The 18,068-nt window shown below is 34.2% G+C and overlaps 1 protein-coding gene across 2 annotated transcripts in view; it reads left to right on the top strand.

Moving 5' to 3' along the window:
- The first annotated feature begins 6,438 nt into the window (after window positions 1-6,438).
- LOC123692976 overlaps window positions 6,439-18,068 on the top strand; it is a 54,489-nt gene continuing 42,859 nt past the window's right edge. For both annotated transcript variants that reach the window (XM_045637837.1, XM_045637835.1), the window contains exon 1: window positions 6,439-6,711. The gene's annotated coding sequence lies outside the window, so the exon portion shown is untranslated. The remainder of the gene's footprint in view (window positions 6,712-18,068) is intronic.

Raw genomic sequence — 18,068 nt, 5'->3', positions numbered from 1 at the left:
CAAATGTTACCTTTGTATCATCACGAGGTACATAGTATAAAACAAAGTCACTTTCTCTGTCCCTATGTCCCTTTGTATGCTTAAATTTTTCAAACTACGCAACGGATTTTGATGCGGTTTTTTTAATAGATAGAGTGATTCAAGAGGAAGGTTTTAGTATATAATTTATTAGGTTTTAGACAAAGCGGGCGAAGCCGCGGGCGGTAAGCTAGTTACAGATATATTCGATGTATGGTTTCCTATGTTTTTATGGATTTTTTTTATTCTGGAAATCCCTACTAATAATATGCTTGCGAAAGTAAATCTGTCTTAGAAGAGACATTAAGAGTTATTTTCATATTATTATCAATATTGTAGGTAGAAGGCACATTCATGGATGCATGTATTTTTCACATTGCACCAGCCACCAACATATAATATTATTCCTCTATAGTAAGCTTCTAAGGTGAGCTGAGCCCGTTTAGGTGTCATTGTAGCAGTAATCGATCGGTCCCTTCCCCAACAGTATGGGACTGAAAAATGTATAATTTTGTTCAACGAAGGGTCTACACGATAACAAATTTATATGACGCAGAAATTGCATTGCGAGACTTGCCTTTATAATATTGTAATGATGTATGTAAGTGGACCATATTGCAGGTAGTTTATTTTATAAACGTTGAATAGGTCTGCTCTACAGGCTCCGATTTCATATTGGTAAGAGGTCATTAAGAAAATTCAAAGTTTTAGTAAATAAGTATACGTAAGTAACGCTATTTTCAAAAACAGCATAGGTAATTAAATGTTGAAAATTTAAGCTTCGTACGTGTGAAAAGCAAAGCATATTCATAAGAGAAAGGAATGAAAATCGTTATTGATACATTTTTCAATACCCCGACATCTCAACCACTTATCATAAAGATACCGGCCGCAAAACATACTTATATAAGCGACATATAGAAAACGTTTCCACGTGGAAACGCAATACAAAAACAAAAGTTCTCACGTGCGAGGAACAATGACTCGGAAAGTTGTGCGAACCACAACAGCTAAGGAAAGTCGAGTGAATACACAGTCTATGCGACGTACATACTGCAACACATCGAACTTTTAGCGAGCCTATTAATCATCTACGATAACAAAAAGATTTGTTTATCAATAAACAGCAATTCAAGATTCAAGAAGAAGATGCACACACATTACATGTCATTAGGAAAATAAAATACACCCATATATCTTTCTCTTTCCCACGCGAAGCACACTTCGCGAAACCGTGATCCGTAGCAAAAACTCGTAGAGAAATTTCCTCCACGCTAGCGTTATAGCTGCATTGGCTGCATGCAAATCGTTTTATAACGGACTTATTGCTTACCGTTGTTTTGTTCTAAGAGCGAATGAAAGTGGTAGCTTTATGGATTCCCGTATTATAAACAATTTTTTGAAAAGAAAATACCTGCCTATACTAATTGTAATTACTAGTAAGTAGTAGGTATGCGCAATTCGTAGGTTATAAACATAGAACTGCATTCAATTTTGTGCACAAAATCTAATTTGTGTTTTATAATTTCCAAGTTTGTTCCATGATATGATTTTTTCAATTTAATATCCAAATCTATATTATCTTTAGACTAGTCGCCCCCGAATGGTCGTAGAAGAAAAGGTCATCCCCCTGCATCGTGGAAGAGATCCGTGGTTGCTGAACTAAATAAAACCGGCCTGTCATGTCGTGGCAAGAAGTCAAAGCAAAAGCCCAAAATCGACGTGACTGGAAAAAGTTTACTGAGGCCCTATGCTCCTCGAAGAGTTAAAGGAACAATCATCATATTATCTGTGGTCTAAAGAAAAGGACTAATCTCGAGGTTTTTACTAAAAGTATTCCTCACCAAGATTCCACGTGCAATCCACATATTATTGTTCTTATTTGACATAAACTTTTATTATAAGCAAATGCTATTTTAGTTTCTATTCCAGTTCTCATGTATGCGAGAAGGAGAACGATCCTTTTTTACAGACAAAGAATCATGTAAGTTGTAACAGATCGTGCGGTCGATATCATAACTCAACGTTTATACAGGAATAGATTACTTAGTACTTAATACTTATTAAACTAGCTAGATCATGAACGTCTCGATTTCTCATCATTTTTGTATAATATACAATTTTTAAAATAAGGTCTTCAATTGTTTTTATTTACAACAAATAACGCGACGCGGTGGGAATTTCGCTTATTAATTTCTCTTATTATTTGTAATTAATTTAGGCACAGATTTAAAGCTAGCGCACAAGAGCAACTTTTGTCTCCTCAACTACAATATATTTTGTCTCTCCCATCAGGTTGATCATATCGACTTCCCCTATGCGTCGCTACGTGCGCGCACTTTCTTACTAGCCCATAGATAGAGTTGATGGGAGAGACAAAATATGTAGCTGCGGAGACAAAAGTTGCTCTTGCGCGCTAGCTCTTAGGTTTGTCAGTCTTGAAAACGTTTTTATTATAAACGATAATTTTCGAGGTAAAGAAGCAGTTTGAATAGTTTCAAAATATGTTTACGAGGTGTAAATAAATTCCATAACCCATATATTTATATAATTTATTTATTTATTTTATTTATTTATTGACACAGAATCATTCTTTGTACTTACAGTAATAATACCAAAGCATACATAGAATTTAGTAACAATATGTTAACAAAAATACGAACAAAATGGAGTTACATTCAATGTGCATCCAAGTACCTGATACAGAGGTCTAGGACAGTATTTATACTACTAGCAAAAATGTCAATTGTGGCATCGGAGGCCAGCACACGATTTAACAGATGAAGGGCCGAGTGTGTCGGAGCGGTGCCGGCCGCCTGCGTCCGCACACAGGCCTCCGCGAACAGCGGCCGGCGGCGCAGCGACACGCCGGGAGGCGGCGCCCACAACCCGCACATACCCAAAGCGACAGGATTGTCGACGCGATTATTTAATAATAAGTAATAGTGAATTATGAGAGCAAGTTTTCGTCTCAATTCAAGTGTATTTAAGCCAACCATTCCTATTACAAAAAGAGATGGATACATGTAAGGATAATATCCGTAAAGTTTTAAATACAAATAACGAGCAAACTTTCTTTGAACCCTCTCGAGCAGTAGTGTGTATTTCTTTTCGTGAGGGCTCCATATTATTGCGTTGTATTCCAATATACTGCGTACGTAGGCCGAGTACAATACGACGACAGTTTTTCTATCCTGAAACCTCGCCGATTGCCGTACGATAAAGCCGAGGGATTTGTACGCTTTTTGACACAGAGCCTCAATATGTTCATTAAACGTTAAAGTTTTATCAAAAAGTATTCCTAAATCGCGGATGTGGTCGACTCTGCGCAGCGTTGTGCCTTCTAAGCTGTATGGATATACAATAGGTGAACGCGAGCGAGTGTATGTCATTATGTTGCATTTTGAAATATTAAATTCTAATTGATTTTCGTGGCACCAAGAAGTCAAATTTATTATGTCATTTTGTAAAGATAAGCAATCGGAATGAGATTCGATAGTTAAGAATAGTTTTAAGTCATCGGCGAACATGAGACATTGGGCTGATCTTAGTACATTAGGAAGGTCATTTAGTATTTACCATGACCAAGAAATGAGTAGGTCCTAAAGTGCTGCCCTGACTTACGCCAGAATGCACGGAATAAGGATCGGAACGTAGATGTCCGAGTTGGACGTATTGGACGCGACCGTCAAAATAGTTAGCGAAGTATTTTATCAACTTGGGTGTAAAACCAAATTTAGAAAATTTCGATAAAAGAACATCATTATTTACGCGATCGAAAGCCTTTTTAAAATCAAAATAAGCTACGTCAACCTGTCTTTTTTTATCGAGTGCTTTTGCAGTATAATCGACAAAATTGATGAGATTTGTTGTCGTAGAACGTTTCGACCGGAATCCATGCTGAGGATCGCACAAGAGTGATCGAATCTGATTCGTCAAATTATTATTTAAAATTATCTCTAATAATTTTCCAAAACAAGAAGCTACAGCTATAGGGCGATAGTTATTAATTTGAGACTTACAGCCACTTTTGGGTATTGGTGTAATGCGCGACTTTTTCCATTCATTGGGATATGTGTCGGACGAAAGCGACATGTTGAATAAGAAGTGAAGTGGCTGTAAAAAAACAGATATGCAGTCCTTAATGAGATAAGGAGGAATGCCATCGGGTCCTGCAGATGAGCGTGGTTTAAGACGTCGAACAGCATTTTGTATTTCAGACTTGGAGATGTAGCTAATAGATACACGCGAGGAATCATTATCGGGATGTGGGCAGATGTTATTCGGACTAAGTTGTGGTTTATCTTTCAAAAAGACCGACTGAAAGTAAGTAGCAAAAGCATTAGCAGCGTCGACACCTGAGACAAGGTTCCCGTTATATTCATATTCAGTACGCTGAGAGTGGGACGAGCGCTGTTGTTTAATAAAATTCCAAAAATTTGATGGATCATTCTTTATGTTAAATTCTAATTGATTCGTGTAGGTAGAATAAGCAATATGTATTAAGTTTTTAACCTTTATTCTATAATATCTAAACATTTCCCTATTAAATTGTGTACCATTTTCTTTATACTTTTTTAGATGAAAATGTTTAGTTTTAATGTTACTAATTACGTCTGATGTAAACCATACTGGGTAGTTAAATCTTGAATTAAATGTGGGGTTACGTTTTGTGGGAACACATTCATTAATACACTCGTAAATTTTTTTATAAAATAATTCAATCGCATCATCTACATTACCATATTCATAAATATCACGCCAATCTAATAATTCGAGACGCGAATATAGTTTGTTCAAATCCGCCTTACGAAAATTCCACTCATTAGACTGCAAGATAAATTGACTACACACAGACGGAGTTTTGTATTTCTGTGGTTGGCTCAAATAACGTAATTTTACTAAAAGCGGGGGGTGATAATTATCCTTGGGTACAAGCGGTAGCGGGTCATCGATCAATTGTAAATCAGTATTAAAATTACACAATATTAAATCTAGCATACTACCGGTTACATTAGGAACAGTATTAATTTGACTAAACTTGCACAAAGCTAACATGTTTTTATAGTGAGTAAGTACGTTTCTACTTGCAGAGTTTAAGTTAAAATCGCCAAAAATAATGATTTTATGCTGCGAAAATCGAATACACAAGTCTTCTAAAATTTCAAAATATTTACAGTAGATTTCATCACTGGAACTAGGTCGTATGTACAAAACACAATAAACAAAATTCGTAAACTTAATTTTAACGGATAAAGCTAAAATCTCTAAACAATTTATATCACCGCTATTTATTCTAATGTTTTTGACGTTGTAGCAGTCACGAAAGGCTAATAAAACTCCACCCCATCCAGAATCGTCAGCTCTGTCTTTTCTAAACAAGGAGTATCCGGCGGGAAATACTTCCGAATCACTAACACCACTGTTAAGAAAAGTTTCAGTCAAAGCGTATACATCAAAAAAAAAATAATGAGAAATGTAATACAGTCTCTATATTATCAAAGGTTATTATAAAAATAAATTAATATTATATTTTATCTTGTTCTGTGTGTGGCTCTACCACGTTACATACACTATGGCTCTACCATTGCATATTTAAGGTATCTATAAGCTTGCTTCGATTTTTTTAAGTAATAAATATTTGAACTTGGATAGGTTGATCCGGAATAAATAGCCCGAGATCGCAATATACATAATTATTATTTATTTGTTTGTTTCATTTTCATTACCTACCCGTAAATAATTTACTTACTGCGTAAAATTTACAAATTGAGTAACAGTTTTAAAATGATTATTATACATTGCATTCTGAAGGATTGCTTGTTGGCAACATAATGAAGGAATGGTAAAAAATAAAAATATGTGACAGGTAGATACTAACTACGAAGTACGAACGGTACAGGAATAAGGGCAAGATCCGCCCGGGAATGTAGAGTTGCTAAGTAAACGAAGCTTGGCGAGAAAATAAAAAATTGAGTTATTTGGGTACGTTATATCATAATTTATCTGTTTTTCACTACTAATAGAACCAACTAAGAAAATGACATTATTGATTATGTATTGTATTAGTACATACCTACAAGCAAATTTCAAAGTCGAGGTGTGAAATGGACGTACGTTAACTTGTTTCTATTGCACACATCTCTCACTCAATATAAGTGAAAATGGTTTATTGGTAGAGGTTGATCATATCGACTTCCCCTGGTTTCCAAGGCCTGATATCATGGCAACGAGACAGGAGGATAAACGGTGGCAACTCGGTTCATATCGGATCCCATCGGCCTTCTTCGCTCCCCCCTCTGGACATGATTACGCAGCCTCGCGAGAGCGAATGAGACCTCATCGCCCCTCTTCAGCCCGCCTGGGGCCAATCGCTCCGTTGTCGGCACATATTTGTAGAGCAGTCTTTTGTGAGGCGTTATCGCGGACGCGTGTGTTGTTCGCGCTACGTTTTTCGAAGCGACTTTCAATTTGTGTACTCTTCGAAACTAGTATTCATAAAACTTTGCCGTTCTATCTGTGTGCAATTTGTGACGGACTGATGGAAATTTAGTGTTCGATTAGTTACAGTGCTTGTGATAGCGATACTGACGTGCCCAGTTCGTTGGCGTCAATCCACTAATTCTCGCGAGGTAAATGCTGAGAACTATACGCGCAAGAACGATCGCATACGTGGAAGGAAACCGGACTGAGGTATAGTACTTTTGTACGCTTATTTTTTCCAGAACTGCTGATTGGAACGCGAACGCTCAGCGAAGCGAATACCGATATTAAAGTAGAGGTACCGCACTTTCCCGTTACTCTTTGCAACTTTGCAAATTTTCAAACGGGGGTTTTATCATTCCAAAGCAGTTTAGATACGGTTTGTCTACTGACAAGTTTCAGTGAATCCGAATATAAGGAAATCTTGGCTTGTTACTTGTTAGTATGTTTCAATGTCAGTGTATCGTATCATGTGGTCGCGTACGTATGCGGAAACGTAAAACTTCAGATACCTACGTTTTGTTCCTTCATCTCACAAAAAACATTATTAAACGTCCTACTTATTATTTTTACTACTTCCATTTGTTAATATTAAAAATGTTTTACGCTTATATTAGTGAAATTTGTAAGCTTTTAAATGTCGTTTTTCTTTAATAATATGAGATACGAGATAGATAGAGTTTACTTGGGTGTGGCAATTCTCCATAAAAAAGTACCTTGTAAAAGTATCTTCAGTTTTGATTGAAAATAAATTATAATTATATTTCATACACCTGTACGTTGTCCTATTTATTAGGTTTATTTTATGTCATAATTATCCCTTCTCACTTCTGCTATATTTATTCTTACTTTCCCAAGAGGACACTCGGTTCTCATTTCTTAGTTAAATTATCGAGTCGGGTCTCGCCTTTTGTTCATTATGTATATATATTTGTGTATTAAATCATCTATATTTAGCTGTAGGGCGAATGCGTGCGGCAGACTAGTCGCACCGCAAGTAGGTCGCGATTCATAGTTATCAAAGCACTACTTACTACCTGCGCACAGGCACGAAATTTAATAATACATACCTACAGCACTTAATTATCAGGTTACGATCATGATAAATTTAACTAAGACGTTTTATTTTTTCGTGGAAATCTAAATAAAACAGGTCAAACACCGGGAATATGTGATGCGCCGGAAGCTTTTGTGATTCATGAACGCATTTCGCGGTTTTTAATTTGTGCATTTTAAATAAGAAAGGTGTATTTAACGGGGTTTTCGCAAATTTGTGTAGGTTTAAAATCAACTGACAACTTTTCTCCATTCTCAATTAAGAGAGCAACGAAAAGCTCGCGAAAGGTTAACGCGAACTGCGATTCCCATTGTGTCTATTTGGCAAAAGTAAAGAAAGGGCGCCGATAGTGAATGACCGAAATATTGCGTGAAAGATAATTTTCCCCGCAGTTAGAGTGATGTCGTCAGCTGATAGGGCGGGGTTATTGCCCTCGACTTTGTATCGATGTACGCGCACTTATATGTACGAGGTTGGGGGTTATCGGGACATTTTTAAAAACCAATACGAAACGGGTCTTATGCGTTCTGATTTGTCGCGCTCGATTTTTTGTGTTTCAACGATGCGATTGGAAGATCGATAACATTGTAAAACAAAAACTTATCTACCATAATATTATGCTTATGCCGCCTTTGTAGAATGTAAATGATTCGATTTAAGTGCGTATGATTTATGTATTTGTGTTAATGAATCAATGTTTTCATTGTTTGTACGATATTTTTGTAACTACCTACATACCTACTCTGAAAGAGCAGGGCTGTAGTAACAAAAATAATAATACATTTAAGAACGTAAATCATTCTTTATTGGCAATAGTGTGAGCAAGCAGTAAGTCTGTAAGATACAATTTAGCATTTCAGCTTGAACGAGAAGCCATGATGTCATTTAATTAAAAAAACAATGTAATTTCTTAATATGCATGTCAAATTAGGTACCTACATAATAAAGTAAATTAGGTAATTAATCCCAATTAACAAATAAAAAATTACTTAGTGGCTCATCGATATAAATATCGACAATCGACATTTCATATTCATAAGATGAATATACCTAAATTGAGAATTAATTGGAAACCGGTTTTTATGTACAAGTACTTTTTAGCTAGGTAGGTAGTAGGTACCTAGGAATAATGTGTACAAAATACAAATATAAAAAATAAAAACAGCAGGCAACTTACATTCAGGTACAAAGAAGGTAGGTCCGTAGGTATACAACGTTTGTCTAGACGTCAGAATAAACCCGACCTCCGATTAGTCCCAAATTTTGAAGTCTTCAAAGTTCAGACATTCTTACCTACCTTCTTAAATTTAAAGTTCAAACACCGCCGACATGCGGAGTTAAATTGGATCGATATTAGTAATTTACGAGACGCAATAAATTTATGTACCTACTGCCCACCTACTTCCAATTTTTGTTTAAACATGAAGTACCTAGTTAGTAATCTTTACAGTCGCCACGAAAACTAAACTAATTAAGCGAATGCAGAGTTTACTGTGATATATACTTATGCTACCTATATTATATGCTTGGAACTTATTTATATTTTCAATTTCAATAAAAAAAAATGTGTGCGTGTACTAGTGTACACACGTAAGAAGTGAAACTTCTTTATGACCTTATTTTTAAAAAAATAATTTACTTTATGCAACTTTACAGAAATACGTCGAAATCACGCGTGGTAGGGATAAGAAAAAGATGGCGCGTAACGGAAAAATGTCACGCGTAACGAAGAAATGTTACACTAAATTTTTTTCCAACCCCGATAAAGAAGTTTCACCTCAAAAATTAACATCACTCGATATTAAAAGAACAGCCGTAATGAAATGTTGTCGTAACGAGTTATTGTTCAGAAATTGCTTAAGCGCAATACGGAACCATTGTCAAACAGGGGATGTCGTAAAAGGAAATGATCGTTTGACAGGGAGGCGTGAGGTCATTCCCGCCCCAAGGTTAGACATTCGGTAATTGAGTAAGATTGCCATCTCCATGAATCATTTCTTCGTCGACGTACAACATGATTTATAGCTATTAATTCGTATCTTGCGCTATATTCGTTACAAGCAACGTTCTAATAATCTAAATAGTTAGAATTTATGGCGTTATAGTTTAAAAGGCTGTTCAGAGTAAGAACGTTAAAATTAGATTTGTTTGCTGCCGATTCAAATTAGGACTCTTAGTTTATGATGTTGCTTCATTTTCATTGCACTGTTTTTTCGAAATAATTTAGTGAGTAATGTGGAATTTCCGTATGGTAATTACGGTATTTACAGCGAAAAATTCAATTTTACTGTCATATTTAATTTACGAGTTTATAACGATAATTTCAATGTGACATAGTGCCATTTGCCACATACAAAATATATGAACGCCTAGTTGAATATATTTATTAGTTAAATATAAGTATTATATTATGATCAAAAGTTTAAAATGGATATTTCTGGCTCGCTTTTTATACGCTAAAGTATAGGTATATTAATATTATGCATGTATATTATAGTATGAAGGTGGTGGTTGGTAACCTCGTAAGAACGGGGAAGTAATATTCGTGTTTTATAAGGTTAAGTTCATTGCTCCCGCTCCTTCGCTTTTTTTCGTTTTATATAGAACTTGTACGTTTACCAGTTTCTATAACTTGTACTGATCTGTCTTTAATTTTATCAGCAGCCAATTATTTCTACATATTTATGTAGCGACTTTAGAGCAAGAATTAAACGGTTATTTCCGTAAAATTAAACAAAATTGGATAATTTTGACCTTTTAGAATTACAAGTGGTTTACTAAATAATAAATAAATATATATAAAAAAAGACCTAATAAGGTCTTTTTTTATATTCGTACCAATGCAATCTCGACTACTGTCCTTCGTTCAAACTCTAAATATAAATAAACTAAGTAGGTACTTACTTAGTTTAAATTATTTCAAAATAAGTGTGTCTCTATTATTTATCAATAAACTACCTACGATTTAACTATGAAATAATCATCAATGCGTCTTACGTGTAAATGTCGGTAAAAATAAATTTGCTCTACATTTCTTTTAAGGTAAGTACAGTACTTTACAAATATATTATTTTAATGCAAATTAACTTTATAATCAAAAGAAATAAACTAGGTACCTACTAGTAGGAATTTAAAGAAAATTACTTACCTTAAAAAACATTATGCAAACTAATTAGCCAAAAATGAAATACATACACGATTCATTAAAATTTTGATCGTAGCATACTCCATTTTTAGCTAAATTATGGCTTTATATTTGTGGCTGAAGGTCAAAAATATTACGCACCTTTTCTGTCAGCAATGAAAAATAAAGAAAACTATTTTAATAGCAAAAAATAAATAATAATACACAGATGGCATGATAAATCAAGTTTTACCTCACCAATACAATTTATATAGTTTTCTAGTTGTATATTTACTGGTTAAATGCAACTGGTTCTCGCAACTTTCCCTCCCATGTATTGAGTGAGCGAATCGATTGGATCGTGAATAACTGCATCTTGCTTGTACACGCGTGAGACACATCGACTTCTTTTTACGGATTTTAAAACATTTTTTAAAATATAGTTTTCAGTCCATAGCGTATGTCGTATGTATTTATGTATACATGTACATGTATGTAAGCGTATAATCCCAATTTTTTTTATGAGAAAATTATGATACTTATCTAAACATGGGCAAATATAAATATTAATTTAATTATTTATATACATGTATCTTATTAATTATCACAATTTATAATATACAATTATACATATCATAATTCATAAAGTTTATTTTATATCAATATAAGTAGGTACTAAAAGCTTTCAAAGAATATTTTTGAACGATCTTTATAAAACCTGCTAATATGCCATTGACATGCTTAGTGTTGATTTCAAAACCTTACCGGTTTCGTGATCAAAATAAATTTAAATTAATAACCATTGCCATTTGGTATTTTTGCATATTTCGAATAATGTTACAAAAATTTGGAAATGCAACGCTGATTAGCGTTTCTATATACCTAGGTGTAGATACGAGTTCACACTCGTATACGCAGTGGATGGGAATGGCTCGTTACGTCGCCAGTAGCTAGGGTAAACACACGTCCGCTCACGCCCGAGGCTGCTGCGTGACTGTCTCCCCACTACCCGCGAACCCGAGACATCCGGGGATATAGTACCTATACTTTATGGTGGCAGTACACATGGGGCCAACGTGTTGGGCCAACGGGTTGGGCCAACGTGTAGAGAGCTACTTGGCGGTATGTTGGCTTCATTAGTGTAGTTGGCGCCAATATTGGCAGGCCATCCGAATGTTGTCGGTTTTTTGTGCACACTTCAAAGGATCTTGGCGCGCTCCGCAAACAGCGTTCACACGTTGGTGTCTTCTTCAGTTTGTTGTTACTCATCAGCGGAGACAGTATCGTTGCGCGTCAATGAAATTTACGTTTCCATGTTCCGATAGCGATGGCGGCGCCGATGTGGACAAGCAATGAGGTTTTACAATTCGTAGAATTGTATCAACATGAATGAATAATTTGGAATCCACGGCATGAACTACACAAAAATAAAAACCATATGACTCAATCAATTAGATGTTTTATTTTCTATTTATTATATTATTATTCTAGGTAGATGTTTTTCATAACTCACTTTCATACATTTTCGACAAAAAATGAATACTTAAGTGAATACTTATATTTATAAAATGAGTAAAATAGTATGAAACAGTTAAGTACCTACTTGTTCTTAAAAATTAAATAACAATATACAATGAGCATGATTTTGATCAAATTGTGCTTTAGGTACTTATTACCTACATAAATAATATTATCAAATATCACCAATCAATACATCCGTCCGTACTCTTTAAAGTTTCGTTTTATAGTTAAAATTAAATGTAAAATGTACAAATTTTAAACATTTGAAAAAATCTAAACATACATATTTTTTTAATAATGTTTTATTTGTAAAGAAATAAAAAAAGGAAAATAGAGATTGGAAAATGGTATCATCATAGACAGCTGAGTACATTCAATGTTATTGGTGCACATGTACGTAATAATTAAACGCACTGTATAAATAAATTGCCGCGGCTGCAAGAACTTCTACGGACTACGTCCATCTTTGAAGCGCCAATGCAGAATGATCAGTACGCCAATGTGTGAACAGGAATCTTGAATCCTTCATTTTGAACCCAACACGTTGGCCCAACGCCTTGGCCCCATGTGTACTGCCGCTATTACTCAAACACTACACTAGGTATGTAAAGACGCGCGTGTACGTATATCACGTGGAATTTGATTTAATTTAAATAAAATTAAGTAGTAAACCACTTGTACCTAACTACCTAGATATTTTAAACATAACAAAAAATATAGGTAATGCTCATAAGTGTAATAATGTTATGTGTCGTCACCCCTCAACGATTCTAGCGCTTCATATGCGAATTTGATTTCCGCTATTATTCAAGTGTCTAAAACCCACATCAAATGATCAAACCTCTTATTAACATTATGCAATAGCGTATACAATATATAACGAAGAATTTGGTGGCAATGCGGCCGCAGTACAGCTACGACTTACACTTTCACCCGCGGCCATCTTGTCGATGGCCATGCCGTGCGCACACACAGCCCGCGAAGAATTGGCACACGCCTCTACACGCACGTGATCTCCATTATGCTAGGTGATACCAATTGTTTTTGCGTATACATACGAATTAGTGGTGTAAATTAAGAGTACCTACTTACTTACCTATAACGTATCGCTATCCGCTAGATGTAGGTAGTTGCCAGATGGAAATAGGTACTGTAATTATATTCGGACATAGAGTAGGTATTTCATGATTTTTAGCACATGAAGTTAAAATAAAAATAAGTACTTAACTAAAGTAAATCTAAGTGAAATTACCTGTTTTTATAAAAAAAGTAGGTAATTTTTTTTACGTGGGGTAGATCTTTTAAATATATTTGAACAACGAAGAAAAATTGGTTGTAGACACAGAACAGTGTTGTAGAGGTACCAAGTAAATTAAAATTTAGAAAAATGTTGTGTGGTTTTATGAAACCACGGTAAAAGTGAAACTTTTTTCACACTATAGACATTTAACTAAAAATTATCGTATTTGTACGATAATTATCGTACGTATCGTGCGTCACGCGACATGCGCTACACAGACCAAAAAGTTTGAGACGATGTAAGTAATAAAAGTTTCACTTTAATAAAAAAGGTTTAAAGTTGTGTTCGACAGTAATTGCTGTCTGTTAAATTAAGTGTTAAATACTAACATCTACTTACTAATTAACTATTACAAATATAAATATTATAAGGACCAATATAGAAATTGCGTGTAGCATGGGAATAGTGGAATTCTCTTTTTTATGTAAATAAATTCCCGTGATATCCCTCTCTTTCCTTTTTGAGGACAGCAACACATCCTTTTCCCAGTGGACGCTTAAATTCTATAATTTTAAAGATTATTGAAACGAGAAAAAGCCTCATTACGCGATGCTTTTGATATAAATCGGATTTTCCACCCATCGGGTTCTCGAGAACTGCTTGTTAGAAATTAAGCTACCTCCACGCTTTCCTATAAATAGTAAAAACGTACTTCAAGGTATTTTACTTTGATATTTTATTTTATTTTATACATTACTAATTGCCAATTGGCTACCTTCCCGCCCACGGCTTCGCCCGCGTAGTAACAAGAAAAGAAAACCTGCACAGTTCCAGGTCTTCAACTCACACGAAGAGACAGACAGACGGTTACTTATTACATAGTAGGTATTTATTATTATCGAGGTACTTAGGTAACATGTCATTCATAATTTCATAATTATTTAACCAAGCTAGTTTACATTATTTTGTAAAATATATCTAAATTATAATAATACCTACAATCTTAATACAAAATAATACGTAGTTAAAATGTTACTGTACAAATAGTTTTAAATTGTACATATTTATGTCTATTATATTCGTAGAAAGTATAATCTGTTCGTAGAAGATCGATATAAAAACTGATGTACCATGTACATTGTAATTTGTACAGTACCTATACACATAATAAAATAGTGATAGCTTTACGTCGTCCTAAATAAACAAATCGCAAAATGTGTCTATGTCCAAACAATTTTTTATGAGGCCACATCTAGTCTAATTTTACAATGTTTATCAATGATATCTGATAAAGCTTCGTATTTTTTCACAAAATGTGTATAATAGTGTTAGTATTGTTATGTATTATGACTTTTTATTTGAATAGGTATAAATAGTAGAGAATTTTATTAATAACAATTTTTGTTTGTTTCATGTTTCAAATAACTTGAATTAACAAATTTCCTATGTTGATGTCGTTCCTTTTTTTGAGTACCTAAATAAAAGATAGTTTAATTTAATGTGTTGTTTTCTTTCTTATTTAATAAGTTGTAAGCTTTTCATTTCAAAATGAAGATAATGAATAAACATACAGTTTAAAATTTAGTACATTTACTGCCACACTCAGAGACGTTTAATGTTTACATAAGTCGTTCCTTAGTACAGATTTAAAAAAGTTCGCTCTCAGAGACAGTTAACGGTTCATTACCGTCCCTTAATGACAATTAAAGTTAAGTACAGCAAAACCTTTACTTAACTTTTTAATGGTTGATTTTGACATTTGCGTTTGCGGACTTGAGGTTATATTTTTATTTTTAATAGGTACAAAAATCACATTTAGAATTAATTAAAAGTTTTTTCAATATTAAAGATTGGTAAAGATGTCTGATCTCATAGACTTTATTGACTTTGTGGACTATGCCAGAAGGTATAGAGAAGTCGGGCCGAGGCGGTATTTACGAGATAATTCTGATCCCTTCACAAAATACTCTGTTCAGGAATTCCATGCACGATATAGGGTTGGAGTGTAGCCTTGGGGCCGCTATGGAAAAAAGACAGACGAAATTTTGAAATTTTTTTTTAGTCAGTATAACATCTATTTTTTATGGTTTTATCGACAAGAATAGCCTAAAATAAACCCTTTTTATTCTTTGAATTTTTTCTCTAAGGTTGATAGTTTTCGAGATAATCGAGTGCCAGAAAACACTCGCTTGATTATTTCGAAAACTTACCTTAAACCTTAGAGAAAAAACACAAAGAATAAAAAGGGTTTATTTGAGGCTATTCTTGCCAATAAAACCATAAAAAATAGGTATTATATAGACTAAAAAAAAATTTCAAAATTTCGTGTAAGTCCAGATCCCATTGTAAATGAGTATATTATTTAACTTTTACATAGCGCCCCCAAGGGTACACCCTGACCCGATATAGATTCACACCAGATTCTGTAAAAAATGTTATATTGCCTTTGCTGGCACCCGACCGAATTAAACTTAATAGCGCGAAAAACTTCTTGTCGGGTGAAACACAACAACACAATCCAAGCGGCAAGCAAAGTTTTTAAATAAACTTGAAAACATTGACAGTTAGCAATAACTAAGTGATACCAGGAAAAAAAAGGGTCTGGTTGCTTTAAATTATTTTTATGAAACAGATGTTTTGCTTTGTCTTTCACTAAAAACGACCGGTAAAAGAACTTATTTTAATTTATGTCTATACAAATATTATAAAGAGGAAAGGTTTGATTTTTTGTTTGTTTGTTTGTATGAATTGAATAGGCTCCGAAACTACTTGGCAGATTTGAAAAATTCTTTCACCATTCGAAAGCTACATTATCCACGAGTAACATAGGCTAGGTTTTATCCCTGAAATCCCACGGGAACGGGAACTATGCGGGTTTTTCTTTGAAAACCAGTTTGAAAACACTTCCCATGAAACCAGTCCCTCATCAAATAGTTCCTCTGTTATTCCAACCTCCCCAATTACATACGATCAGTTGAAATCCCTACTGGAAACTAACATAAGTGCCGCCCTCACCGAGATAAAAAAAGAGTTTTCGAACACTATTAATGTCTTGCGTGATCAATTGGCTGATTATCAAAACGAGCTGCATACTCACAAGGAGAAAATCCTGGCACTGGAAAACGATAACGCTTCACTGAGGGCTGAACTAAGCACCATACACAATCAACTTTCTTCACGGGACACAACTAGCCTAAGCAATACTGTCGACGCATTACGTTCCGAGTTAAATGATCGCTATCAGCTTGATTTACTCAATGATATAGAAATATCCGGCATTCCCGAAACTTTCAACGAGTCCCTGACACATCTCGTTATCACCACCGCACTAAAACTCGGTATCACAATCGACGATCGTGACATCGTATGTGCATATCGTATTGGAGCTAAACACCGTACTAATGATTCTTCGATTTCTGCGAATGACTTACACCCTGATTCCCGCTCCCCGCGTCCCCGGCTAATCGCTGTAAGACTCACGCGGCGATCGATTAAGAATGATTTTTTAAAGCAGGCTCGTATTAAACGCAACTTAACTACAGCTGATCTTGGCCTACCACCTCACCATCCTAATTCAATTTATATCAATGAGAGATTAACTAAATCTAATCGCCTACTTTTTGGAAAACTTCGTGAAATGTGTAAGGCACAGCATTGGAGATTTGTCTGGACACGGGAGGGCCGTTTATATGCAAGGCAAAGTGAATCAACTAAAATTTGTTTATTTCGTAATGAACATGACATTATCCGTGTATTCAAACTCAAAAGTGTGCAATAAAACGATAAAAACAATAATTAGAGATGTAATGTTGTTTAATGGTCTTGGATTTTGTGTTTTTGTATATCTTATAGTATGTATTTGTTGTAAATTTCAACTTGTTTTTGTACATGATATTACTCTGTTATCCAATTATTCATTCACTATTTTATATTCAATCTCAATACTAAAATATTTACACTTTATGTTTTGGTCAAGCCCTTTATTTTTACTTAATTTTTTTCTTAATTATGTGTCTCATTTATATAACTTTGTGAGCAATTATATTATGAAAACTATCTTTATTCCTCAATCGTTTGTCAAGTTAATATTACTATTTGTCGCTATTCTAACTAAAGTAATGGTAGATAATTGTTATTGCGTTGAGTTAGTGTTCAACTTAGTATTATGGTCATTTCTGGTAGTATATTTTGAATTGATTATTTTGAGCATATATTTTTTACTCCACAACACAGCTGATAGTTCTTCTGGTCCCGCATTGAACAGTACATTCATTAAAATACTTTCTATCATTGCATATAATTTTCTTAGAATTTATAAATCTTATCCTATATTATATTATTATATCTTACACAATCATACAATATCATTTCATTATTTATGTATTCCAACATACCTACCATATGAGATTATATTGTATGCAGTCATTATTTTTAATGTTATACTTAAATCCAGTATTAAATATTTTTACAGAACATATTTAATTGATTTAAATTTTTATTATATTATTATAATGTATATGTCTAGATATCCTTTAAATAATCGCCCCTGGGATACGTATAGTTCTATAATTATATTTTTAAGTATATGTTATTTACCACTGTTATGGCTAAGCGTAAAAGTTTAA

This window comes from Colias croceus, chromosome 7 (assembly GCF_905220415.1).
Source record: "Colias croceus chromosome 7, ilColCroc2.1".
In the NCBI taxonomy this organism is placed as follows: Eukaryota; Metazoa; Arthropoda; class Insecta; order Lepidoptera; family Pieridae; genus Colias; species Colias croceus.
Note: the sequence above shows the minus strand (reverse complement) of the source record. Positions and strands in the feature narration are given on the sequence as shown.